The sequence below is a fragment of the Mandrillus leucophaeus genome, unplaced genomic scaffold (assembly GCF_000951045.1).
Source record: "Mandrillus leucophaeus isolate KB7577 unplaced genomic scaffold, Mleu.le_1.0 Scaffold64, whole genome shotgun sequence".
Lineage (NCBI taxonomy): Eukaryota > Metazoa > Chordata > Mammalia > Primates > Cercopithecidae > Mandrillus > Mandrillus leucophaeus.
In genome coordinates, this window is record NW_012106919.1 from 689,473 (window position 1) to 717,236 (window position 27,764).

The following is a 27,764-nucleotide window of genomic DNA, read 5'->3' on the forward strand; positions in this document are numbered from 1 at the left end:
CACTTTCCTACTGCTGCATGGATGATTTATTTCTGTTTGGTGCGTTCCCCTTCACACTCCACATCAAAAACTTCAGAGCTTCTTATTCAAACCAGTGCTCCTCTCAGCATTAGCCTCATAACGACTCCCCTAGTAATAACAGCAAATACTAGTTGAGTACTTTCTATGCAGACTAGGTTCTTTTGTATGTTAACACATCCCTGTGAGGCGGATATCATGGTGTACCCATTTTATAGATAAGCAGGCTGAGGTTCAGTGACTTACTCAAGAACGCATATGTAGTTCATGGTAGAGCCAGGATCTGGACCCAAGCAGGCTGGCTCCAGAGGAACCACTTTTAACCTTTTTGCTGTACCTGTGCTGTTTGACAGATTGCAGCTACCACTGTTAGGGAGTTTTTCTGAATATAAGACAGACGTGGATGGTCTTCACTTCCCCAGAATCTGGGTTTTAATCAGCCACACTGAATTGATCATTTGACAATGGTAGCTACCATTCATTCAGCATCTACCTATTTTAAGCCAGACACTTTGCATACATTATCTCTAAACCAGGATTTCTCAACCTCAGTCCTATTGACATTTTGGACTGGATAATTCTTTGTTGTGAGGAGCTGAATGTGCACTATAGGATGTTTAGCAGTAACCATGGCTTCTGCCCACTAAATGCCAGTAACATCCCCCACATCCAAGTCATGACAATCGAAAGTGTCTCCAGACATTACCAAACATTCCCTGGGAGAATTTGGAGGATGAGAATCACTCCCAGTTGAGAAACAGTGATCTAAATGAGAAGCCTAAAGTTCAGAGAGGCTAAGCAATTTTCCCAAGGTCATAAGGCTGGCAGGCAGCCGAGATAGAATCTGAAACAAGCTTTGCCTAACACCAAGGTCCAAGTATGATCATTACATCATGCTCTCTCCTAGTTCCTAAATAGGGAAGGTGTGAACTAGATACTGAAATCTATTTGCCCAGAAGCAATAACATTAATGCATTCTGATTCTCCTCTCCTAAAATGGTTCAAATTCTGAACTTACAATCTCTGGCTACTTATCAGAGAATAATCTAGATGTAAGATTTTTCGAGTTAAATCAACTGACCTAGGCCATCCTTCCCCAACTGGAATATTTTTGTCTTTTGTTTGTTTGTTTGTTTGTTTTTTGTTTTGTGAGATGGAGTCTCACTCTGTCGCCCAGGCTGGAGTGCAGTGTCATGATCTGGACTCACCGCAACCTCTGTCTCCCAAGTTCAAGCGATTCTCCTGCCTCAGGCTCCCAAGTAGCTGGGATTACAGGTGCCTGTCACCACGCCCAGCTAATTTTTGTATTTTTAGTAGAGATGAGGTTTCACCATGTTGGCCAGGATGGTCTCGAACTCGCGACCTCAGGTGATCCTCGGCCTCCCAGAGCGGTGAGATTACAGGTGTGAGCCACCGTCCCCAGCCTCAACTAGGAATTTAAGCTCTTGTTTATAATCCTGTGTCCCCTGCGTGTGCTACGAGGCTTGGTTTGAGCATCTAGTCCACTAGTTCTACTGGAACCACTGAGAAGATCATGGTCTTGGGAAATAATGGCAGCACTTTGTGTTTCTTATCTTCAGTCATTGTTTAAAAAGAGCTGAGGGCAGAATCACAACTCAAATTTCTGCCTGAGTTTCATTTCCTTTTGGTTCCAGATTAATTTATTAAAATCTTTATGAACACAAAATGGACTGAATTTGCAAATGACCCCACAGCCCGTGACATGGAGAGATGTGTAATTAAAGACAGACCACCAGGCACATAATTATCAAGTTGCATACAGGAAGACTCATTCATAGCAGAGTTGAAACTAACCCAAGTCCAGGTTTCATTTTTTTTGTTCTCTCTTTCCCTCTTCTAGCTTAATGTCTTTCTCTCTCTCTCTCTTTTTTTTTTTTTTTTTTTTTGAGATGCAGTCTTGCTCTGTCACCCAGGCTGGAATGCAGTGGCACGATCTCGGCTCACTGCAAGCTCCACCTCCCAGGTTGGAGTGATTGTCCTCCCTCAGCTTCCTGAGTAGCTGGGATTATAGGCACCTGCCTCCACACCCAGCTAACTTTTGTATTTTTAATAGAGTTTGGGTTTCACCATATCGTCCAGCCTGGTCTCGAACTCCTGACCTCAGGTGACCCACCCGCCTCGCCCTTGCAAAGTGCTGGGATTACAGGCATGAGCCACCACACCTGGCCGCCTTTTTCTCTTCTTTGCTGAGCCATGTTGTACACAGACCCGGTTAACCACTGTTAATGTACTGTACGTTAGCAAACAGAACAAACAGGAACCTCTTTCCATATCGTCTTCAATGCACAGGCAAAAACAACAACTAATGGTAAATTCTTCAGGAAACTAAATAGGTTGTCATAAAGAGTGGGTTCACTGCCAGAGCCAGCTTGCTTTATTTTATGGAGGAAACGATAGTTAATAGCAGCTGCTACCCATGTTAGTGAAGTCCAAAGGCCTTGGCAACCTTAGTACATGTGCAGTCAGGTAGCTGCCATCTCAGTGTTCCCCAAAAGCTCCACATGTGTTCCTCCTGACTACAGTCATCACAGAAAAGTTTTTATTACAAGATCACAGAATCAACAATCTCCCCAACAAGATAATAAGATGATGATGGCAAAAGGGTGAGAGTAAATCTCAGTCTCCGATGCAGGAAACTGGAAGATTAGTACTTTTACTTTAAGGCTGTATAATTTCTTAACCAGGTGAATAGAAGGGGAGATGAAATTTAGTAGTAAAGACAGAAACTGTCTCAGAGGGGCTTGTCAATGTAACTAAGAGACTGTTTTGGGTGGAAGCCATTCATTTTTCAAATATATCTGAAGCCAGTGTTTTTCTTTTTTTTTTTTTTTTATTTGAGACAGAGTCTCGCTCGTGGCCCAGGCTGGAGTGCAGTGGCGCAATCTCGGCTCACTGCAAGCTCCGCCTCCCGGGCTCACGCCATTCTCCTGCCTCAGCCTCCCAAGTACCTGGGACTACAGGCGCCCGCCACCTCGCCCGGCTAGTTTTTTGTAGTTTTTAGTAGAGACGGGGTTTCACAGTATTAGCCAGGATGGTCTCTATCTCCTGAGCTCGTGATCCGCCCGTCTTGGCCTCCCAAAGTGCTGGGATTACAGGCTTGAGCCACAGCGCCCGGCCGCCAGTGTTTTTCAAACTACAGGTATCACCTCATTCAGGAATCCTGAAATCAACTTAATGGATCATGACCACGTTGAATTTTCAGTTAAATGGAGTGGAATGGATATGTCAGATTACACTGTACATAGTAATGGTATTTTTGTTTCAGTTATATGTTTGTGTGCTGGTAGGTAGTAATCTGAAATGAATTCTTTTTGTTTTATACCTTTATTGAAGTCTAATTAGCATGCAATAAATTGCATATATTTAAAGTGCACACTTTGACTTATACAAGTTTTGGCACATGTATACACCTATGAAACCATCACCACAGTCAAGATAATAAGCATGGCCATCGCTCCCAAGCCTCCTCATGCCTCTTTGTAATTCCTCCCTCCCACCCCTCCCCACCCTGTCCCCTAACTATTGATCTGCTCTCTGTTATTACAGATTAGTTTGCATTTTCTGTATAATTTTGGCATTCATCCATTTGTTGTGTGCATCAATGGTTCATTCATTGTTAATGTTGAGTAGGATTCCATTGTGTGGATCTATCATAATGTGCTTGTGCATTCACCTGTTGATGGACATCTGGATTGTTTCCAGTTTGGGACTATTACAAATAAAGTTGTAATAAATATTTGTGAAGAAGTCTTGTGAGGACACGTTTTTTGGGTAAATACCTCGTTGTGGGATGACTGGATCATACAGTGGATGTATTTCACTAAAGAAATTGCCAAAGTGTCTTGTAAAATGATTATTTCATTTTACATTCCCACCAGTAATGAATGAGAGTTCCAGTATCTCCACATAAATCCTCACCAGTGCTTGGAATGGTCAGTTGCTTTCGTTTTAGGCATTCTAGTGGTTGCATAATGGTATCTCATTTTAATTTGCATATGCCTACTAACCATTGAGACTGGGCATCTTCTTATGTGCTTTTTTGACATTTGCATATCATCCTTGGTGAAGTAACTATTAAATTTTGTGCCCATTTTTCTAGTGGGTTATTCATATTCTTAATGAAGTTGTCAGAATTCTTTGCATATTTTAGTTATAAGTCTTTTGTCAGATATAAGATTTGCAAATCTTTTCTCCTGGTTTGTGGCCAACCTTTTTATATTCTTAAGAGTGCCTTATGAAGGACAAAAGAATTCATCTTTATTATTTGTTTTCACTTGTATATTTTGTGCTTTTGTGTTATATTTAAGAAATCTTTGCCAAACCCAAGGCCACTTGGACCTTCTCCTGTGTTTTGTCCTAGAAATTTTATAGTTTTAGTCTTATATTCAAGTCAATGTTACATTTCAAGTTAATTTTTGTATATGGTATGAGGTAAGGGTTGAGGTTCGTTTGATTGCCTATTGCTATTTAATTGCTTCAGCACCATTTGTTGAAAAGATTGTCCTTTACCCATTCAGTTGTTTTGGCACCTTTCTTGAAGATCAATTGACCATATAGGTATGGATTTATTTCCATTTTTGCTCTGCATTGTGTTACGTCAATCTATTTGTCTATCTTTATACCAATACCACATCATCTTGATGGTTGTCGTTTTACGGAAAGTCTTGAAATCAGGTATTATTGGTACTCCAGCTCGGTTCTTTTCCAGAGTTGTTTTGGATATTCTAGGTCTTTTGAATGTTCACATAGATTTTGAAGTCAGCTTTTCAATTTCTTCAAAAATGTCTTCCAGGAATTTGATTGGATTGTGTTAAATTGACAAATCAGTTTAGGAGAGAATTGCCCATTCAATCTATGAACACACACATCATATCTCTCCACTTTATTTGTCCTTCTTTAATTTCTCTCAGCAATGCTTTGTAGTTTTCAGTGTTCAGATTTTACAAACCTTTTATTAAATGTATTATTAAGTGTTGTTTGTTGCTATTATTTGTCTATTTTTGTTGCTATTGCAAATGATATTGTTCCTTTTTTTTTTTTTTTTTTTTTGATACAGAGTCTCACTCTGTCACCCATGCTGGAGTGCAGTGGCATGATCTCAGCTCACTGCAACCTCCGCCTCCAGGGTTCAAGCAATTCTCCTGCCTCAGCCTCCTGAGAGTAGCTGGGATTACAGGTGCGTGCCACCACGCCCAGCTAATTTTTGTATTTTTAGTAGAGATAGAGTTTCACTGTGTTGGTCAGGCTGATCTCGAACTCCTGAGCTCATGATCTGCCCGCCTTGGCCTCCCAAAGTGCTGGGATTACATGCGTGAGCCACCATGCCTGGCCAGTATTGTTCTTAAATTTCAATTTCTCATGTTCACTACTAGAATTGAACTTATGTAGGATTTTCTACATAGGCAATCATTTCATCTGCAAAAAAGAAGTTTTACTCATCCCTTTCCAATCAGAATGTCTATTACTTCTTTTTCTTGCCTTATTCCACTGGCTAACTTTAGTACAATGTTAAATAGAAACAGTGAGGGTGGCCATGCTTACTTGTTCCTGATCTTACGGGGAAAGCATTCAGTCTTTTATCATTAACTATGATGTTTGTTGTAGGTTTTTCACAGATGCCTTATATCCCATTGAGAATGTTTTTTCTATCTCTACTTTACTAAGACTTTTATCAGTGATACTGGATTTTGTCAAAATTTTTTTCCTGCATCTATTGACATAATGATATGGTTTTTATTATTTTAGATGTTAATATATGGATTTTAAATTGGATTTTGCAAAGTGAATCCACCTCTCATGTCTGGGGTAAACCCCACTTGGACCCTATATACTGTATTATCCTTTTTATATATTGTTAGACTCAACTTCGATAAAGATTTTATGGGATTTTTTTTCCCCATTTATCTGATGCAGGCTATTGGTCTATGATTTTTTTTTTTTTCTTTTGATGTCTGTCTGATTTCAGTAACAAAGCAATGTTGGAAACTAAATAGGTTGTCACAAAGAGTGGATTTCATTGAATGAGCTGGGAGGTATTTTCTTTAATTTCTGAAAGAGCTTATGTGGAAATGATAATCTTTCATCCTTAAATGTTTGATGAAATTTACCAGTAAAACTATCCGGGCTTGGAGTTTTCTTTATGTGAAAACTTATAATTATAAATTTATTTAGCTTTGACAGTTTGTGTTTAAAATTTTTTTTTCCATTTTATCTAAATTGTTGAATTTCTTGGCATAAAATTGTAAATAATATTTACTCATTATCCTTTCAGTGTGGGTGGGAGCTGTAGTGATGTGCCCTTTTTAATTCTTGATATTATTAATTTAGTCTTTTTTCTTGATCAATCAGACTAAAGTTTATCAATTTTATTAATATTTTCAAAGAACCTGCTTTTGTTTCAACTATTTTCTCTACTTTTCTCTGCCATAATTGTAAGTTTCCTGAGGCCTCCCCAGCCCTGCAGAACTGTGAGTCAATTAAACCTCTTTCCCTTATAAATTACCCAGTCTTGGGTATGTCTTTATTAGCAGCATGAAAACGGACTAATACACTCTCCCATGAGAGTGGCACATTTATTACAATGAAAGAACATCCCCCACCAGAGTGGTACATGTATTATAATGAAAGAACCTGCATTGACATATCATTATCACCCAAAGTTCATACTTTATATTAGGGTTCACTGTTGATGTTGCTCATTCACTGGGTTTTGACAAATGCACTATACATGTATCTACCATTATAGAATCATACTGAATAGTTTCACTGCCCTAAAAGTCATCTGTGTTCCATCTTTTCATCCCTCCCCACCCACCAACCCCTGGAAACCACTGATGTTTTTATTTAGTTTTAGTGCTGTTTGCCCATAGCTTTGCCTTTTTCAGAATGTCATATATTTGGAATCATATAGTATGTAACTTTTTTAGATAGGCTTTTTTCAGTTTGTAATATACATTTAAGTTTCCTCAATGTTTTTTTTTTTTTTTTTTTTTTTTTTTTTTTTTGAGACCGAGTCTTGCTCTGTCACCCAGGCTGGAGTGCAGTGGTGTGATCTCGGCCATTGCAACCTCTGCCTCCCAGGTTCAAGTGATTCTCCTGCCTCAGTCTTCCGAGTAGCTGGGACTACAGGTGCACACTGCCACACCCAGCTAATATTTTGTATTTTTAGTGGAGACAGGGTTTCATCATGTTGGGCAGGCTGGTCTCAAACTCCTGACCTCAAGTGATCTGCCTGCTTTGGCCTCCCAAAGTGCTGGAGTAACAGGCATGAGCCACCGTGCCCGGCCCTCCATGTCTTTTCATAGCTTGATAGCTCATTTCTTTTTAGCACTGAATAAAATTCTACTGTCTGCATGTATCACAGTTTATTTATCTATTCACCTACTGTAAAATATCTTGTTTACTTTCAAGTTTTGGCAATTATAAATAAATCTGTTACAAACACTCATGTGTAGGTGTTTCTGTGGACATAAGTTTTCATCTCATTTAGGTAAATACCCCAAGGGACATGATTGCTTGATAGTATGATAAGAATATACTTAGTTTTGTCAGAAACTGACAACCTGTCTTCCAAAGTGGCTTCACCATTTTGCATTTCCCCCAGCAATGAATGCATCCTGTTGTTCTATATCCTTACCAGCAGTTAGTGCTATATTAATATTTTGAATTTTGACCATTCTAATAGTTGTGTAGTGTTATCTTATTGCTGTTTTAATTTGCAATTCCTAGTGACATATGAGATGGATCATCTTTTCATATGCTTATTTGCCATCCTTATTATCATCTTTGGTGAGCTGTCTGTTCAGGTCTTTTGCCCATCTTTGAATTGGGTTGTTCATTTTTTTATTGTTGAGGTTTAAGAGTTCTTTGTATATTTTGGATAATAGTCCTTTATCAAGTATGTCTTTTGCAAAAATTATCTTTCAGTCTGTGGCTTATCGTCTCACTCTCTCTTAACATTGTTTTTTTGAAAAGTAGATTTTTTTGTAATGAAGTCTAGCTTGTCAATTTTTTTTTCATGGATCATGCTTTTGGAGTTGTATATGAAAAGGCATCATCATATCCAAAAGTCATCTAGATCTTCTCCTATGTTACCTTCTAGGAGTCTTATAGTTTTGCATTTTACACTTAATTTTATAATCCATTTCGAGTTAATTTTTGTGAGAGATGTAAGGTCTGTGTCCAGATTTTATTTTATTGCATATGGATGTCATTTGCTCATCACCATTGGTTGAAAAGACTATCTTTCTTACAATGGAGACATTGTATTGTCTTTGCTCCTTTGTCAAAAATCAATTGACCATATTTATATATGTCTATTTCTGGCCTTTCTATTCTGTTCCACTGATCTACTTGTCTGTTCATTTGCCAGTACCACACCGTCTTGATTATTACAGCTTTATAGTGAGTCTTGAAGTCAGGTAGTGTCAGTCCTTTGACTTTGTTCTCCTTTAATATCATGTTGGCTATTCTGAGTTTTTTGTCTCTCCATATACATTTTGGAATTAGTTTGTTAATATCCACAAAATAACTTGGGGGAATTTTCAGAACTATAGATATAGTTGGGAAGAACTGACATCTTGATAATATTGAGTCTTACTATCCTTGATAATGGAATATCTCTTTATTTGATTCTTTTTTATTTTTTGATCTGAGTTTTATAGTTTTTCTCATATAGATGTTGTACTTATATTATTAGATTTATACCTAAGTATTTTATTTTGGGGATGATAATGTAAATAGTATTTTGTTTTTAATTTCAAAATTCAATTGTTTATTCCTTGTATAGAGAAGCAATTGACTTTTGTAATATTCACCTTGCATCCTGAAACTTCTTCATAATTGGTTATTAATTCTAGGAGGTTTTTTTGTTGTTTGTTCTTTGGAATTTTCTATAATCGTGTCATTTGCAAAAACAGGCAGTTTGGTTTCTTTCTTCCCATCTGTATACCTTTTTTTTTCTTTTTTCTTGTCTTATTGCATTAGCTAGGACTTCCAGTGCAATAATGGAAAACAGTGGTGATAGGAGACATTCTTGCCTTGTCTTTATAATCGAGTATTTTAAATGATTCTGTTTTATCTTTTGTGTTGGCTCATTGGCTATAACTCTTTTTTATTATTTTTGTAACAAAAGATTTATAGTATACAGGTTACCCTCAAATAATATTACACCATTTCTTACAAAGTATGTTAAAACAATATATATCCATTTTCCCCTTCCTGGTGTTAATGTTATACATTTTACTTCTTTATGTTATAAATCTTTCAATATAATGTTATTGTTTTCGTTTTACACAATTATTTTTAAAGAGATTTTTTAAATAATAAAAGATCTTTTATATTCACCTATATATTTACCATTTCCATTGCTCTTTATTCCTTTCTATAGATCCAGATTTCCTTCTGATATTGTTTTCCTTCTGCCAATAGAACTTCCTTTAATGTGTATTGTTGTGCAGCTCTGATGGTTATGAATTTCCTTACTTTTTATATATCTGGAAAAGCCATTTGAAATGCCTGAAATTGTCATTGTTGATAGATATTTTTGCCAGGTTTTAACAAACTTTTTTCTTTCAGTACCTTGAAGATGTTGTTCCATAGTCTTCTGGTTTACATTGTTTCTGACATGACATCTTCTGCCATTTTTCTCTTTGTTCCTCTGTATGTAATGTAGGGTTTTTTTTCCTGAATGTTTTTAAGATTTTATCTTTATCTCTGCTTTTGAGCAATTTGATAATGATGTTTCTTGATGTAATTATTCATGACACTTTTTGTTTATTTTGCCTGGTGTTCATTAAGTTTCTTGGATATTTGACTTTACAGTAATAATCAAATTTGGAAATTCCTCAACCATTACTTCTTCAAACATTTTTGCTGTTCATCCCTATTTTTCCTCTCCTTTAGGGAACTCTATTTACAAATATGTTTGACTGTATGAAGTTTTGCCATAGCTTACTCATGCTTTTTCACTTTTATACATTCTTTTAGCCAGGCACAGTGAAGGCAGATAGATTGCTTGAGCTCAGGAGCTCGAGACCAGCCTAGGCAACATGGCAAAACCTTGTCTCTACAAAAAATTCAAATATTAGCTAGGTGTGGTGACCTGCACCTGTAGTCCCAGCTACTCTGGAGGCTGAGGTGGGAGGATCGCTTAAGCCTGGGAGGCAGAGGTTGCAGTGAGCCAAGATCATGCCACTGCATTCCAGCCTGGGTGATAGAGCAACACCTGTCTCCAAAAAAATAAAAAATAAATAAAATAAATAAAATTAAAATAAAAATTAGAAAAACCCAAAACATTATTTTTCCTCTTTATGTTTCATTTGGTGTCATTTGTATTGCTATGTCTTCACATTTACTGATCTTTTATTCACACTATTTAATCTGCTGGATGTTAAATCTCAGATATCATCATTTTCATCTCCAGAAATTCATTCAGGTCTTTTTTTATGTCTTCCATGTCTCTATCTAACATACTCTTATCTTTGCCTTCTTGAACACATAAAATACATAACTACTACTAAACATTGTCTACTAATTCTATCGAGTGTGTCATTTCTGGGTCTGCTTCTTTCTATTTTGCTCCTCACTGTGAATCACATTTCTGTTCCTTTACATACCAGATGATTTTTTGATTGGATGGCAGGCCTTGTGAATTTTACCTTGTTAGTACTAGATATTTTTGTATCCCTGGAAATATTCTTTTTTAAATTATTTATTATTATTATTTTTTAAGAGACAGATTCTATGTTGTTCAGGCTGGACTCAAACTCCTGAACTTAACTGATCCTCCTGCCTCTGCCTCCCATGTAGCTGGGACTACAGGAATGTGCCATCATGCCTGGCTTCCTATAAATATTTATAAGCTTTGTTTTGGAATATAATTATGTTACTTTTAAACTTCATTAGGTGGAAAAAAAAGTTTTAACAAAAAATAAAGAAAAACGAAGGAAAAAACTTTGTTAGATGCGACCAGAGTTGCCATTGGTCTAGGGCTCATTTGTCCTACCACTGAGACAGTATCTAAGTATTCTACCCCAAACTATTAATTATGAAGTTTTCACTCTGGCTGAGGGGAAAGATTTTAGCCCTGTACTCTGCTTCTTTGGCATGGTTCCTTTCCTAGCTTAAGGTAGTTTTCTCACGTGCATGTACTGACCAGCACTCCCTCAGCTGAAGGCTTCAGGGAGCCCCTCTTCAAATCTCCAAAGCTTTCTCTCTCTGGGTACAACTCTCTCCTGACCAGTACTCTGTTCTGCAAACTAGCCACCTTGGTTTCTCTGGACTCCCATGTCCATCTCCTCAACCACAGGAAGGAGATATGAAGATGGCACCTCTTTATATTTATCACAATGAAAACATGCCATGCCCTAAAATGAAGTCCATCCAGGCCAAGGAAAAACTAAGAAAATCTCACTTGTACTTGCCAGAAGTATTCCAAGTGAATGGCTGTTCTTGGACTTGGCTGATAGTCCTTTAGAGGCTGCCTTTTCCAGAGACTCAGTCCCCGGGCTGGGTGCAGTGGCTCACACCTGTAATCCAAGCACTGCGGGAGGCTGAGACAGGAGAATCTCTTGAGGCCAGGAGTTCAAGACCAGCCTGGGCAACACAGCGAGATCCTGTCTCTACTTTTAAGATTTTTAAAAAGAAAGAACAAAAGGAAAAAAGAAACTCGGTCCCTCTTATAAAAGTGCCCCCATGAGCCCCTGAAAGGGGTGATGGTCTCTGTGGCACACCACTCAGAGCTGAGTGCTACCTAACCGTGGCTTATACCAGGAAGGCCCCGGCATGAAGGGCAATGGCACACTCCTTCTTCCAGAAACCTCAGCTCTAGTCCAAGGGTGAAGGTGGATGAGCTGATAGCGGACCGGGTAAAAGAGCTTCTGCAATCTATTGGAGTGAGACTACCTCACAAAAGCCTGAGGTGTCCCACTAGTGTGGTTGTGGGTGGCCCTGTTTATCCACACTGCTCTGTAGAGGGGAAGAACAACCTGTCTTTGTCTTTTTCGAAGACAAGGAGACCACTCCTGCTTTAAAACAGTAACTGCCCCTCCTAACCAGAATATTTGGTCTCAGGATGGAGCCAAGCATGTTACGATCGGATCCCCAGGGCCCTCTGACTATCCCCCAAAAGGATAATTATTGGTTAACTTTTTAAATATGCAAAATACTTCATTTCTGTACACGGAGGACACAAGTTTTTTCCCCTCCACCGAGACTTCATATTTAAGTGTGGGTTTTAAAGCTGACAGTGTTAAATATCCAAATTCCTCACCATACATTGATTCCTGGAAATAATCTGTTCAATCTTTTTAACTAGTTACCACAGATTCAATGATTACCTGCATTCCTTAATGGAATTTAAAAATTGTAAACAAGTAATAAAATAGTTTAAGAATGATACCAAAAAGTATAAAAGTATATAAAATTAAAATATCCCTTCCTGTCTTTCATCCCACCTGTCATTTCCACATCTCTTAGCTAACCATTATTAGCAGTTTCTTGTGTATTTGTCTAGAATATTTCCGCACTTACACATTACTTATGGTACAGCTTTATTTCTCTATTTATTTTTGAGACACGGTCTCACTTTGTCACCCAAGCTGGAGTGCAATGGCGTGATCTAGGCTCACTGTAGCCTCCACTCCCTAGGCTCAAGTGATACTCTAGCCTCAGCCCCCTGAGTAGCTGGGATTACAAGCGCGTGCCACCACGCTTGCCTAATTTTTTGTGTTTATCATAGAGGTGGAGTTTCTCCATGTTGCCCAGGCGGGTCTCGAACTCCTGAGCTCAAGTGATCCACCCACCTCGGTCCTCAAAGTGCTGGGATTATAAGCATGAGCTACCACGCCCAGCCAGTACAGCATATTGGTTAATAATAAATACTTTGGAGCCAGTATGCTTGAGTTTGAATTCTAAGTTGCCCATTTACTAGTTGGGTCACTTTGGGCCAGTTACTTAACCTCTGTATACTTTGGTTTCTTCATATAAAATTGAGATAATATTAGTATCCACTTCATAGATTTGCTCTGAGGATAAGTTAATAAATGTAAAACATTTACAATAATGCCTCTATATAAGGACGATATAGATATTATTCTGTATTTTTATTATTGCTATTATGCTTGCATTTTTATCTTCACTATACAAATGGAATTGTGCCATGCATGTTGTTCTACAAACTTATATCACCTAATGAACATATCATGGGTATCTTTCAATATTAATACAACCTCATTCATTGTAATGACAACACAGCATTCAATTGTATGATTGCAGGAGTTGGAGTTGTTTTTCAATCCAGGGTATAAGAAACTGTAGTGTACTTGACAGCATATCACAAAACATGTCCCAAAATGACAGTCTTGGCATTCTGGATTGTAGGAATGTCAGGGAGAGGAGAGGTCAGAATTGGTGTTTGCTTTTGCCTGTGCTGAGCTCCTAAAGGACAGGACTGGTTTGCTGCCATGATCTGAGAGTTGACGATTGCATTGTCTCACTCTTAGATGTTAGGCGTTTACAGTTGCTGTTTAATTGATCAATGTTTTTAAGTGTTCTCTCCAAACATTGTTTTCTAGCAGGCCCGTTGAAAGGAAGTCATCTTTTTCCTGCCCCTTCTCATGACCTGAAGTGGGAAGAACTGATCCCTCAGGGAAGGTCTATGTATAACCTGGCAGGAAACGAGCCTCTGGGAGCACATGAATGATGTAAATGTAAAATCAAGGGGCCAGATTTGTGTGTGTGTGTATGTGTGTGTGTGTGCGTGCCAGTGCATGTGTTTTGTGTGCATGCATGCATGAGAATGTGCATGTGCGTATGTGTGAGTGTGGGCTCAATGCTGACTTCCTCTCTTACTCTCCACCCCCTATTTACTCTCCCATCACTTTCTATTCATCTTATTTAGAGGAATCAGTGCATAAAGTCAATGAACAGTTAAGAGGTGTATTCCGAAGTAAAACACAACGTTGATGTCAGGAAACCAAGAGACACAAAAGTTAGGGGAACACCCAGTTCACAGGAAATTAGTATAGTATCTACCTGTAAGTACCAGATTTAGAAACCTGGCTCAACTACCTATCAGCTTCATGACAACCTATTTGTGCCTCAATTTTCCCATTTTTAAGGTGATCAAGAGAATAACACCTACCTTTTAGAGTAATATTGAGGATTCAATGAATTAAATTCATAAAGTACCTCAACAGTGGCTGACACTGAGTAAGCACTGAATAAATGTCAACTATTGTATTGAAATGTATCAACCCACCCCACTTCTAAACCCTAGCTTCCTTTTGTGCCAACTTCCTTACACTTCATTCTGTTGAAAGAGAAATCACAGAAAAAATATCACACAGAAGCTTAGTGCAATATACAAATACATATCACTCTAGAAATTGTTCCAAGGAGAGGGTCAGAGCCATTTCAGGCACCATCTGATTAGATGCTGTAAGCAGTGGGCATGGAATCCCTCTGGACTTTTGAAATCAGATGGGCATTTGTTCAATACATTCCTGTAGGGGTAGTTTACAAAATTAAACTAACACGGCAAAAGGACCCAGCAATCCAAGAACTTGCCCACCTAAAATGGTCATCGTAGGCAGAGCAAATGTTTAAAGTGAGGATGCAGCGTTCAATTGCCCCTTGTCTTACTGAAAGGCATTATTCACATATTGCTCAACAATCACTGAGAACATGTGCCGAGGAGGGCTGATAACTTCTGTTCGGGATGTGCTACTTGTTTGTGAGACTTTACAACAATGACTGGCTAGAATTTTACTCTCCAGACTCACGTAGAAATGAGTGTGTCCTGTGGGATGTCTCCAACAGAAAAGAATCAAAAGGAATCAAAAAGATTCTAGCCATTGAGCTCTAGAAATCCAGCTGCCTTCTCCCGGCCTCTGGACACACAACAGCTTCATTGTATGAGGAGAGAGCATTGAACTGAAGCTTTCCTGCAAGCATATTTGAACTTGGACTGTCAGTGCACAGACCAGCAGCCAGCTTCCAGCCCAGGCACCCCCTCCTCTCCTCCTTTCTCTTCTCCATCTCTGCAAGAGAATTTAGCTCCATTTAAGTCCAGGAGATATGGCAAAAACAACACTCCAGACGCCACTTCCATTTATGGCAACGGGATCCTCTAAACCAGTGAGAAATAGCCCTTCAGCTCATAAGTCCTTTAACTTCTCCTGTGCCTCATACATTTCGTTTGCTCTGCTCATATCGGAGGGAAGAAACAGGCCTAAAGAGTTGGGGTTTATTTTTTAAGCTGTTTTTTTTAAGGAGAAAAAAACACTGATATCAACAAAAAGAAGGATCACTCATTATTAATATTAGAAGGACATCAGCTAGCCACAGATCAACTTCTACATTTTTCAGATGAGGAAACTGAGGCCAAAAAAACTAAAAGCCCAAGCAGCACTTTGGGAAAATTCCTAGGATGAGCTATCTTAAGACACAAGATTGAAAGCCATGCCCTCATTTCCCTTACTTACTTGCACTATTAACTTCTTATTAATGATTATGATGAATTGCTATATACTAAGTCCTATACTCAAGAGAAGGAAGCAAAACTGTACCCAGCAGGAGTTTACTGGGACTGAGTTAATTTCTTTTTCTTTGAATCCATTTCATTGCTCATACCCCCAATCCCTGTCAATGCAATGATAAACCATTTTTTTTTGTCACTTAGGTTCAAATCCCTAGAGTCACAGTCATGCTTCATGTTCACTCCTTTTTTTGATACTGCAAGTCCTGTTAATTATCCACTTAAATATTCATTCTCTCAACAGGCATTTATTCATCTCCTTCCCTGTGCCAAGCCCTGTTCCTCCTTGTGGTTGTCCCTTCCTTTCCTCTCCAATCCTTCACTCATCCCCCAGGCCCAAGCTTTTTCACCTTCCAGTGACTGGTACTGCAAGAACTACATGGTTGCCTCCAGGCCACCTGTCTCCAATACAGGTTATACAGTTATATCTGGCCAATTTTCCTTCAACATTGCACCAGTCATGCCATCAGGAAGTCTGCAGTTGACTGCTTCCTAGTACTTAGCAATTCAGGTTCAAATTCTTCCTCCTGGTTTTCAAGTTTTCCTGCAACCACTTTAGCTACCCAAACTTAAGCTCCCACTATTTTCACCTAACTCTTTAACTGGTGAAATTGCACTCATCCTTCAAGGCCTGGAGTCATGTATCAGCTGCTCTCTGAAAAGTCCCTCTCCCTCACCATTAAAGCGATAGCTTCCTCTTACTCCTCCCAGGGCACTCACTTCTAGCACAAGGCTGTCCAGATTGCTGTATGCCTGTTTGTTCACCTGGATTCTGACCTTTTTGAACATAGGGACTATCCTTTTAAATGTTGTATTCCAATGTCCAACAGAGTGGAGGAGTTCAATAAATGTCTTGTGTTAGATTCATTTATAGCTCCTAGCACGTCACAGAGCCTTCCACGGTGCTCAGTGAAGACTTGGTGAGCATCTGACATCAGGGCATCATTCAGTGATGCTGGCAGGTATATAAACAGCAATTATGACACAAAAGATATGTTCATAAAGCACTGTTTTTTAAAGAAGAAATTTCCCTTTTTGAGAAAATGAGACCAAAGAGATCAAAAGTCCAAGCAGTACTTTAAAATTTATCTTAGAACATCAGAAAGGACACCAGAGATTTCGTCTCTAAAGGGGAGCTTTTCCTTTTATTATGTTAAAGGAGTGCCCCCATTATTTCAAAGAATTAGAAAGAAAGTAGTCTGAACTCACTCCATAATTGCTAAGGACTAAAAATATTACATCTCTGAAAGAGCAGTCTTATTTTACCAAGCTTAAAGACATAGCTAATCTAGAATAATACATGTTAAGTAAAATTAAAACAATCTAACTAGCAATATGAAACATATGGGGGCTATGATGACCGGGATGAAAACAGATGTGATCTTTTTTGTTGGACCACTTTACTATTCATTTATTTAAGGGCATTTTCCTCCCTGTACCCTTACTACTAAAATGGCCCTCTTACTATTTTTTAAAATGCTTTCCTTAAATACCTAAGCATTTAGGATATCAGGCCACTTATTTGCTATTTGTTAGCTCATATGGCATTTTCACAGTTTTTCAAAAGAGTTGGCTCAGAAAACTGAGCATATCAGGATGATGTTATGGATGATACCAGCCATGAAAAATACGCTTCCTATGATGTGCAGAAAACCACATCAATTTCACCAAAAAACACAATTTGTGCCTCTGGAATTGGATCTCATACCAAACATTTATCAAGTACATATGATGAACAAGATCCTGTGCAGAAAACCAGGTTGTACCTGGGTGACTCCTTGCTCTCAAGTTGACCATACAGGGAAGCGGGATTTGAGCCGGGAAGTTTATCACTCGCTCCCCTCCATGTATCTACAGAAATGGCAAGGTCTGTCTAGTACCAGGCTCACTGTTTAGAAACACTACACATCTGTGTGTGACTAAAGGCTCTGAAAGCGCATGAGGAGGAGGTTCTGGTGAGGATGTCTCTCTTTTATTGTGGCTGCTGAGTCAGCCTACTCCCCACATCTGGCCCTTCATTGGGGGCATTTACCACTATTCATTTTGTCCTAAATGCATTTGTTTGCCTTTGATGTGCCAGGAACCAAGCCCACTGAGTCTCCTTTGGGTTTAGAATTATATTGTCTACAAAACAATCGCAATATCTATAGTCATTGAAAGGCATTTGGAGAAACAGTCTCAAGAATTTGAGAATTGAAGTTACACAAAGCATGTTTCCATCTAAATGCACTGGGGAATAAAAAAGGGTTCACAGGGCCTCTGGCATTGCTCCAGGAAAGGACTATTACACCACAGAGGAATTGGGTTTTTGCCCAGTGGCCTTTGGAATGACCTGAACTTTATATACTTTTTAAAATAGATGCCCTGTGTAGTCATCACCTGTCAGTAGGGAAATTTCCCAAGTCTACTCTATGGAGTACATGTGATACATACATTCTTCTGCAAGTGTTCATATATTCCACACCCCCAGTGAGCCTAATCCCCAGGAGCTACATTAAGGATCTCTCCCACTTGCCAATGGTAGTGATATCCTACCCTTAGCAATAGGTCCTTGGCTTGGAGACACTGAATTCCTATTAGTTGTGTTAGGTTTATTTTTAAATGTTTTAAAAAATAATTTCAACTTTTATTTTAGATTCATGGAGTACAAATGCAGGTTTGTTACTTGGATATGTTGTGTGATGCTGAGGTTTGGGATACAGAGGATCCCATCACCCAGGTAGTGAGCATAGTACTTGACACTATGTTCTTCAGCCCATGCCTGCCTCCTTCTCTCCCCGTCTAGTAGTCCCAGTGTCTATTGTTCCCATCTCTTTTTTTTTTTCTATTTTTCTTTCTTTTGAGACCGAGTCTCGCTCTGTTGCCAGGTTGGAGTGCAGTGGTGCAATCATGGCTTACTGCAACCTCCATCTCCCGAGTTCTAGCGATTCTCTTGCCTCCGCCTCCTGAATAGCTGGGACTACAGGCATGCACCACCACGTCCAGCTAATTTTTGTATTTTTAGTAGAGACAGGGTTTCACCATGTTGGCCAGGATGGTCTCCAATTCTTGACCTCATAATCCGCCCGCCTCGGCCTCCCAAAGTGCTGGGATTACAGGCATGAACCACTGTGCCTGGCCTATGCTATTATATTTTACCACAATAAAAAAACACAAGGAGCTACTGAAAAAGCAAGGAAGCTACTCATAACTTTGCACAATATCCCCCTACTCCCAGTCTCCACCGTCAATCATAACTTTCTGGAGAAGTAAATGGAGAAAGCATATTGCAGGTCAATTTGTGCTTGAGGCAGCTTATACCAGCCATAGAAAAGGGATGGATTTAAGTAGGACAAAAGGAGAGGCAGGGAGGCCGGTGATGTAGCGACAGCAATAAGGCAAAAGATAATGAAAGCCTTAACTAGCTCACTCCCTGCTAAAAGACAGACATTAGAAACACATTGAGAGCCTAAATGTGTTTGGTGAGTGACTAATGATAATGATGAAGAGGAAGAAATCCAGGTACCTAGCTTTAGAAACTTAGCGATGCACCATTACTTGAGACCAGATACACAGGGAAACTGAAATTTAATAATTAAATTAGAAATTTTAAATATTTTCATTAAAATTTTAAATAATTTGATTACTATTGATAATTGGGAATGTGATTATGGTGGTTTGTAATTTGTTAACTTGGTTAAAATGGCTATTTCCCAGACTGCTCTTTCTTATATGTTTCTGGTTGGGGTAAACCGTAAGAGACATTTTGTGTGAGTTCTGCAAGGTGGAAGTGAAGCAGCACCCAGAATGTTTTGACATGCAAAGGGTTGGTGCAGGAGTACTAGGCACTGATGCAGCTCACATGTACGTGATACCATTTATCTGCTGCTCCATCTCCTTGGCATGGGGCAGCAGCCAGCCCTGAGTTAGCTTCTCCACCTCCTCCTGGATCTTCCTTCAGCTTTTCTGACTCTTGAGCCAGGGGAGTATTTAGCTCCAAGACAAAGTGTGCCAGCTTCTCCTGTAGACACCCACATCATCAAAGTTAGAGGTGGGAGAGACTGACACAGGATTCATCCATCCTTCTGGGTTCCAGTTGGTGGTTCTAGGATTCAGCTTGTTCCTCCTTCTTTTCCCCATTTACATGCATCTTTCCACTTCCTGACTGCCAGTCATGCAAACTTCATGCTCCAGCATGAGACACAAAGACAACAGCCTCACAGAGACTGGCTAATCACATCTCACAATTGTGTAAGGTTCAATTTCTGGTGGTTTTGCTTCCCTGACAAACCCTGATAGAGAATTTGGTAGCAGACAAGATTCCAGGGGTATAGAACCTTAAGAATGAGTTGTCTAGACAGGTTTTGGGTTACTTGGAATTCATCCTCTGATTTTCCTAATGCCCTGTTTCCAGTGGTAAAGAGGACACTAGTATTATGCAATGGCAAACAGTTACACAAATTATCACATTGACACCTTTAATCAAATGCCTATAGAGCGAGGGTTGGCAAGCTTTTTCTGAAAAGGGACAGATGATAAATATTTTAAGCATTGGAAGCCACATAGTCTGTGCTGCGTACACTCTACCTAGATTCTGCATGGTCTCTGTCTCTACTTAACTCTGTGGTTGTAGCACAAAAACAGCTACAGACATATGTATATGAATGAATGTGGCTGTGTTCCAATAAAACTTTATTTACAAAAATAGGGGCAAGCCAGATTTGGCCCAGGAGGCATAGCTTGCTGACTTCTGCCATAGAAGGAAAGCTTTGGATGAACAAGTATTTGCTGCCATAGAATATTTCAGTGAAAATACAAACCATAATGGGATTGATTAATTGCTTCTAAGTGTGCTGGAGAACTTCAGAAAAGAAAATGATGAGCTCCGGGCTTTACATTCTTAGCTCAAGGTCTATATAAGGAAGCTAAACTCTTCTATTATTACCCTAAAAGAATTCTGACTGATACAGTGATGACTGAACTAAAATCAGTAGATGATTTGCAGGCTAACTTTAAAAAGAAGCAATAAATTTGTAGGGGAGGTAATTTGGGACATGCCAAGTTGGAGATGTCAATGAAGTGTCCAAGTGGTGATGCTTGGCAGACGGTAGGATGCGTAGTCTGAAACTCTGGGAGAAACGTCCATTTGGAAATCACTCACACATACTCAATTGTTATAATCACAAGAATGAAAGAGATAACCAGGAAAAGGAGAGAGAGAGAGAGAGAGAGAGGTGCGGGAAGCTAAAGCAGACCCTAAGAAATCCAACATTCAGTGGAGGGACAGGGGACGAGGGGCCTATAAAAGAGCCTGAGAAGTTGAAGACCCCAGAAGAGAGTAGCATCACCAAGACCAAGGAACTGGAGAGTATCAAGAAACTGTCAGTGACTGCAATAAAACTGCACATGGCAGAAGCTGAGAAAGTCCTAAGTCAAAATTGAAACAAAAGATCCACTGCCTTCAAAAGAAACAACTGGAAAGGAGAGGCAAGGCGATTAATTTGTATGAGGTATGTCACCAGGAGCATCATTCATTCCATAAGCATTCCCTTCTTTAAAGAGGAATACCTCTCTTAACAGCTTAACTTGGGGTGATGCAAGGAAGTTAAAAGAGAAGTGTCTGTGGCTCCTTCCATGTGGGTGAAGGACTGTGCCAGCTGAGAGGTGGTAGAACAAGAAGCTGCCTGACGACCTCCATTTATTTGATAAAAGACTGGGCTCCATCCTTGAGAGAGCAAGTTGAGGGCTGTGTAGGAGTTGGAGGAGAGAAGTGAAATTTTGGAAGAGTCAACAGAAGGTGGGAAATTTTTATTTCATTTACAGCAGTACAGACTTCGTGCAGCAGAAAGTATGAATGCCCTTTCTTCTGTGACTTACACTGTAAAGGGAGCATTTCTCTTATGTGCAAACTAACCATAGTGGACATGTTTGTCTACGTCCAGACCAGTTCCTAGATTCAAAACTTGTCTCTTTTTTTCTTTTTTTGAGATGGAGTCTCACCCTGTCACCCAGGCTGGAGTGCAGTGATGCTGTCTTGGCTCACTGCAACCTCCTTCTCCAGGGTTCAAGTGATTCTCCTGCTTCAACCTCCGGAGTAGCTGGGACTGCAGGCGCGAACCACCATGGCTGGCTAGTTTTTGCATTTTTAATAGAGATGGGGTTTCACCATGTTGGCCGGGCTAGTCTCAAACTCCTGAACTCAGGTGATCCTCCCACCTTGGCCTCCCAAAGTGATGGGATTACAGGCGTGAGTAAGCCATGGTGCCCCGCCATATATTTGTTTTATAACCATGAGAAACTGAAATCAAAAGTCTATTTGTAGATTCTCCTAGTGGTTTATAAAATCTGGAATATTTCTGAAGAAATTATTTCTGCCACAGACACACACACAGACACATACACAGAGAGACAGAGAGACACACACACAGCGCAGGTGGCAGCTCTTTGGTAACTCAACTATGAAGTATAGTTTTTAGAGTATTTTCACTGATGAAAGATCAAACTACAGTGATTCTATGTGAACTCTGGTGTGCGTGCGTGTGTGTGTTGTATAAATATCTATATATTTAACCTTAAAAGCAGAGAAGACCTGATTTTGAAAGAGCAACTGACAAATTTGATTTCCAAGGAGATTCACTGCCAGAAGGGAAAAACCATACTGTGTGGTCTCACCAAATACCATCTCCCTTCTAGTCTATTCGCCACTCAGCAACCAGAGTGATTTCTTAGAAACGTAATTGGGTCATATCACTCTTCTGCTTAAAACTCCCAAAGGAGAGTGTTCACCAAAATGTTAACACAATCCTTTCTAGGGGTCTTAATGCTTTGGGAAAATAAACAGTTGATTTTCCTCATTAAAATATTAGGCTCTCTGTCTTAAGGAGGGGGAGGAAGAGGAGGAGGAGGAAGAGGAGGAAAAAGGAGAGGGAGAGGAGGAGGGGGAGGGGAGGGAGAGGGAGGAGAAAAAGAAGGAGGAAGAGGAGGGAAGAAGCCCTATTGCAGGTTGGATAGCTTCAAACAAAAATAGTATTACCCCTCCTCCTACATCTCATTCATTTTATCATCCCAGGGTGGGCCATTCTTGAAGCTGGTAAAAGTTTATTTCAAAGCATTGGGACTTCTCAGAGAGAGAGAGAGTAGATGGTGATGGGCAAAGATGGGGCTCTCTTCTTAGGAGGCATTTCATACTCCCAGTCCCTACTAGAGTCTATGTTGAAGGTTTCTAAATTTTATTTCTAACCCTGAAGTCTCACTAGGCATCTATGGGAAGTCATAGTTTCCAATCAAATGTAGAGCCTTCAGAATGAAGCATTTGAACAGGTTTAAAGTCAAATTTGCCATTTGTCCTAACATAGCAGGCTCCCTTTTCAAACTAACTCATCTCTGTCAGTGCGATATTATTCTCTAAATTTACGCAGGCATAAAATCTAAAGTGGAGTCATTCATCTTTGATTTATCCCTTTTTCAAAAAGTTGAGATCAAATCCACGTAACATAAAATTCAGCATTTTACCAATTTTAAGGTGTACAACTCAGTAATTTTTAGTATGTTCACAATGTTGTACAACCATCACCACTATCCAGTTCCAGAGTATTTCCCATACTTCCCAATTTCCTCCTCCCCTCATCCTGGCACTACCAATTTATAATCTGTCTCTATGCATTTGAACTATTTTGGACATTTCTATAGATGAAATAATAGAATATGTAGTCTTTCGTGTCTAACTCATTTCTTTCAGCATAATGTTTTGAAGGTTCGTCCATGTTGTAATGTGCATTGTATCAGTATATCAGTCATTTTTGTAGTTGAATAACATTCCATTTTATACCACATTTTGTTTATCCCCTCATCAGCTGATGAACATTTGATTTGTTCCATTTTCAGGCTATTATGAATAACACTGCTATGAACATTGGTGTACAAGTTTTTGTGTGAACATATGCTTTTGAATTACACATTCAAAAGGTACATGAACATCCATTTTTGAAATTACCCAATTTCTTGGGTATATACCAAGAAGCAGAATTGCTGGATCATACAGTAACTTTATGTTCAACTTTTTGAGGAGCTACCAAATTGTTTTCCATAGCAGCTGCAGCATTTCATTCCCACCAGCAATATATGAGGATTCCCATTTCTCCCTATCCTTGCCAACACTTACTTGTCCTTTTTTTTAATTATAGCCATCCTGGTGGATGTGAAGTGGTATCTCATTGTAGTCTTAATTTACATTTGTGTAATGACTAATGATGTTAAGCATCTTTTCACACACTTATTGATCATTTGTATATTTTCTTTGCAGAAATATCTATTCAAGTCCTTTGCTCATTTTTAAATTGGATTATTTGTCTTTCTATTATTGAATTTTAAGGGTTCTTTATGTATTCTGGCTACTAGACTATTATCAGATATATGATTTACAAATATTTTCCCCCATTCTATGGTTTGTACTTTTACTTTCTTGGTAGTGCCCTTTGGTGCACTAAAGTTTTCAATTTTGATGAAGTCCAACTTCTCTATTTTTCTTTTGTTGCTTGTGCTTTTTGTGTCATATTTAAGAAACCATTACCTAATCTAAGGTCACAGTGATTTACACGTACGTTTCCTTTGAAAAGCTTTATTATTTTAGCTCTTACATTTAGTTATTTGATCCACTTTGACTTAATTTTTGTATGCAGTATAAGCTAGGAGTCTACCTTCATTCTTTGATATGTGGATATTCAGTTGTCCCAGCACCACTTGTTGAAAAGACTGTCCTTTCTCCCCTGGAACAGTCTTGGAAACCTTGTTGAAAAATCAATTGTCCACAGGTGGATGAATTTATTTCTGAACTTTCAGTTTAATTCAACTAGCCTATATGTCTAGCCTTATGGGAGTACCCTACCCTCTAGAATACTGTAGCTTTGCAGTTAAGTTTTAAAATCCAGAATTGTGAGTCCTTCAATTTTTCCTTTTTCAATACTATTTTGGTTATTCAAGGTCTCTTGCATTTGTATACGGATTTTAGGATCAGCTTGTCCATTTCTGCAAAAAAAAAAAAAAAATTGGTGGCAGTTTTCATTTTTGTAGGTTTTACATTAAAACTGCAGAGCAATTTGGAAAGTACTGCCATCATTTTTTTCTCTCTTCTTGTTTCAATTTGTTTGGTGTTTTGTTTTACCATTTTAAGCATTTTAAGTATTTTAACTCAGTGGCATTAAGTACATTTACATTGTTGTGCAATCATTACCACCATCCATCTCTAAAACTGTTTTCCTCTTCCCAAACTGAAACTCTGCATCCATTAAACAGTAACTCCCCATTCCTTCCTCTCCCAGCCTTTGGGAAGCACCATTCTTCTACTTTCTGTCTCTATGAATTGGACTACTCCAGGTACTTCATGTAAGTGAAATCACATAATACTTGTCCTTTTGTGACTGGCTTATTTCACTTAGCATAATGTCCTTAAGGTTCATTCATACTGTAGCATGTGTCAGAATTTTCATCCTTTTCAAGGCTAAATATTATTCCATTGCATGTATATACCACATTTTGTTTATCAGTTCATCCATTGATAGACATTTGGTTGCTTCCACCTTTGGGCTATTGTGAATAAGGCTGGTATGAACATGGGTGCACAAATATCTGTTTAAGTGCCTACTTTTAATGATCTTAGATATAAACCCAGAAATAGAATTGCCGGATCATGTGGTAATTCTATTTGTATTTTTTTTGAGGAATTGTCATATTGGTTTTCACAGTGGCTGCACCATTTTACATTCCTACTAGCAGTTCCCAAGGAATTTAATTTCTGCATATCGTCACCAACATTGGTGTTTTCTGTTTTGTTTTGTTTTTAGTAATAGCCATCCTAAAAAGTGTAAAGTGGAATAATGCCCAAGTATTGTGTTCTTTTTGATGCTATTGTACATAAAGTTATTTTTCTTTCATTGTTGGATTGTTCATTGCGAATATATAGAAATACAACTAATTTTTATATATTGGTCTTGTATCCTTCAACTTTGAATAGAAGTAGTGAGAATAGTCATTTTCTTTCTTTTTTCAACCTTTTACCATTAAGTGTAATGTTAGCAGTGGGTTTTTCAAAGACGACCTTTATGAGATTGAAGAATTTCCTTTCTTTTTCTGGTCTGGTGTGTTTTTAAATTATGAAAGGGTACTGGATTTTGTCAAATGCTTTTTCTGTGTCTATTGAGACGATGACTTTTTTCCCTTTATCCTATTAATATTATATTAATTTTTATGTATCAAATCAATCTTTTATTTCTGGAATAAATTCCACTTGGTAGTGATGTACAAGGAGAATTCAAATGTTCCTGAAAAATGGAATTAAAAATATAAAATATAAACTAGTTCCTCAACATTAAGCTCCACCAATTCAAGACACTTTTGTAAGTGATGATACTAGCTGCTTAGTTCATCCCTAGAGAACTGAGGGTCCTGGAAATCTGATGTCAATGCCATTTTTTTTTTTTTTTTTACATTATTAACTGAAGAAAAATTGGTGCCTTTAACAGATTTTTTTAAAGATTAAGATATAGAAAGGAGTCAGAAGAAGCCAAATCAGGACTGTAAGATGGATGCCTAATGATTTCCCATCAAAACTTTCACAAAGGTGCCCTTATTTGATGAGAGGAATGAGCAGAAGCATTGTCATGGTGGAGAAAGACTCTCTGGTGAAGCTTTCCTGGGTGTTTTTCCACTAAAGCTTTGGTTAACTCTCTTAAAACACTCTCATAATAAGCAGATGTTGTCATTCTTTGGCCCTCCAGAAAGTAAACAAGTAAATGCTGTGAGCATCCCAAAAAACTGTTGCTGTGACCTTTGCTATTGACCAGTTCACTTTTGCTTTGACTGGACCACTTTTTTTGTTTGTTAGTTTGTTTGTCTTTTGAGACAGAGCCTCACTCTGTTGCCCAGGCTGGAGTGCAATGGCGCAATTTCGGCTCACTGCAACCTCCACCTCCTGGGTTCATGAGATTCTCCTGCCTCAGCCTCCTGAGCAGTTGGGACTATAGGCATGTGCCACCACACCTGGCTAATTTTTGTGTTTTTAGTAGAGATGGGGTTTTACCATGTTGCTCAGACTGGTCTCGAACTCCTGGCCTCGAGTGATCCACCCACCTTGGCCTCCCAAAGTGCTGGGATTACAGGGGTGAGCCACTGCACCTGGCATGGACCACTTTTTACCTCTTGGTAGCCATTGCTTTGATTGTGCCTTGTCTTTAGGATCATACCGGTGAAACTATATGTCATCTTCTGTTATAATCCTTTGAAGAAATGCTTCAGGATCATGATTCTGCTTGTTTAAAATTTCCTTTGAAAGCTCTGCTCTTTTGTGCAGCTTATCTGGGCACAATGACTTTGGCACCCATCAAGTGGAAAGTTTGCACAACTTTAATTTTTCAGTCAGAACTGGGTAGGCTGAACCAATTGAGATGTCTATGGCATTGACTGTTGTTTCTGCTGCTAATCACTGATCCTCTTCAATTAGGGCACAAACAAGATTAATTTTTTCCTCATAAATGGATGTGGATGATCTGCCACTGTAGGCTTCATATTCAATATCATCTCATCCTTTCTTAAAACGAGTTATCCATTGCTGATTTCTTTGGGGAGTTTTCCCCATAAACTTTTTGTAAAGCACCAATGATTTCACCATTCTCCAACTCAAGCTGCACTACAAATGTGTTGTTTGTTCTTGCTTTAGTTTTAACAAAATTCATGTTGCTCTGACAGGGGCTCTTTTCAAACTGATGCCTTATCCTTCTTAGTGCTTCAATCTAGATCCTGTTCAGACATAAGTTAGTACAAGTTTATTTTAGTGCAAAACATTGAAATCATGCATTCTTTTCTGATATGTGTTTTCCATGACCTTTTGAAGACCCCTCAAATAATCATTTGCATATGCTACTGAAGTCAATTTGTTTGTATTTCGTTGAAGATTTGTACATCCATATTTATAATGGATATTAGTCTGTCATTTTCTTTTCCCTGTTGTCTTTGTCTGGTTTTAGTATTAGGGTAATATTTGTCTCATAGAAGGTGTTAGGAAGTATCCCCTGCCCTTTATATTTTTAAAAAAAAAAAGTTTGTGAAAGCTTAAGGATAATTATTTGAAAATTTGGCAGAATTTATAAGTGAAGTCATCTAGTCATGGGTTTTTTGTTTTATTTTGTTTTTGTTTTTTCTTGTCTTTTTCCTTTTT

At 38.7% G+C, this 27,764-nt stretch overlaps 2 protein-coding genes across 3 annotated transcripts in view; one reads left to right on the forward strand and one right to left on the reverse strand.

The window, feature by feature from the left end:
• Positions 1 to 27,764, reverse strand: part of LOC105554313 (adenosine receptor A3) — an 89,557-nt gene that overhangs the window by 34,357 nt on the left and 27,436 nt on the right. The gene's annotated exons all lie outside the window — the stretch shown is intronic.
• The window catches only part of RAP1A (RAP1A, member of RAS oncogene family), a 180,800-nt gene continuing 174,185 nt past the window's right edge, over positions 21,150 to 27,764 (forward strand). Inside the window, exon 1 of the mRNA XM_012000719.1 lies at positions 21,150 to 21,353. The gene's annotated coding sequence lies outside the window, so the exon portion shown is untranslated. The remainder of the gene's footprint in view (positions 21,354 to 27,764) is intronic.